The sequence below is a fragment of the Octodon degus genome, unplaced genomic scaffold (assembly GCF_000260255.1).
Source record: "Octodon degus isolate 3935 unplaced genomic scaffold, OctDeg1.0 scaffold00029, whole genome shotgun sequence".
In the NCBI taxonomy this organism is placed as follows: domain Eukaryota; kingdom Metazoa; phylum Chordata; class Mammalia; order Rodentia; family Octodontidae; genus Octodon; species Octodon degus.
The window spans coordinates 6,047,141-6,048,156 of NW_004524605.1; the positions used below are offsets into that span (position 1 = coordinate 6,047,141).

The 1,016-nt window shown below is 42.1% G+C and overlaps 1 pseudogene across 1 annotated transcript; it reads left to right on the forward strand.

Moving 5' to 3' along the window:
- Positions 1–56: 56 nt before the first annotated feature.
- LOC101562282 lies at positions 57–554 on the forward strand (annotated as a pseudogene). Its single transcript, XR_001117057.2, has one exon. The product of XR_001117057.2 is annotated as a ubiquitin-40S ribosomal protein S27a pseudogene (transcript).
- The last annotated feature ends 462 nt before the right edge of the window (positions 555–1,016 follow it).

Sequence of the window (1,016 nt, forward strand, 5' to 3'; positions counted from 1 at the left end):
CACATGTGTAAATATCATATAGTTTCCCTAGTATAAGAACTCAAGCTTTCGGATCCGCCATCTGTGGTGGAGCCGCCGCCAAGATGCAGATTTTCGTGAAAACCCTTACGGGGAAGACCATCACGCTCGAGGTTGAACCCTCGGACACTATAGAAAATGTAAAGGCCAAGATCCAGGATAAGGAAGGAATTCCTTCTGATCAGCAAAGGCTGATCTTTGCTGGTAAGCAGCTGGAAGATGGACGTACCTTGTCTGATTACAACATTCAAAAGGAGTCTACTCTTAATCTTGTGTTGAGACTCCATGGTGGTGCTAAGAAAAGGAAGAAGAAGTCTTATACCACTCCCAAGAAGAATAAGCATAAGAGAAAGAAGGTTAAGTTGGCTGTCCTAAAATACTATAAGGTGGATGAAAATGGCAAAATTAGTCGTCTTCGTCGAGAGTGCCCCTCAGATGAATGTGGTGCAGGAGTTTTTATGGCCAGCCACTTTGACAGACATTATTGTGGTAAGTGTTGTCTGACTTACTGCTTCAACAAACCAGAAGACAAGTAATTACAAGTAAAACTTCAGCTAAAAAAAAAAAAGAACTCAAAAGAAGAAATACAGATAGAAAGGTATCATACAACTAAAAGGAAAGCAAGAATTTGAGGACTAGACAATGAAAAGAGAGCAAGGAGAAGAGCTAGGAAACATGACAGGGGCAAGCCATACAGTTATATGTAGAAGATGAGTAAGGCAATGATCCTGAGAATCGTCAGAAGATTTTTGAATCAAGCAGTTTTCTGGAATGATTCTCACCCTGACTAACTATATATACAGACACCTGTGAACTAAGCACTGCACTGAAGATGGTTCATGCTTGGAGTGCCTGCCATTCTGGTCGTCTCAATACGGGTTGCTTGTCATGACATGCCAGTTGCTGCCATGCTGTCTCTCGGATAGATGACTGTTCAAAAAGAAGTGGGTGGTGAATGAAGGCAGGAGACAGGAAAAGGAATGTTGCAGGACTGTCCT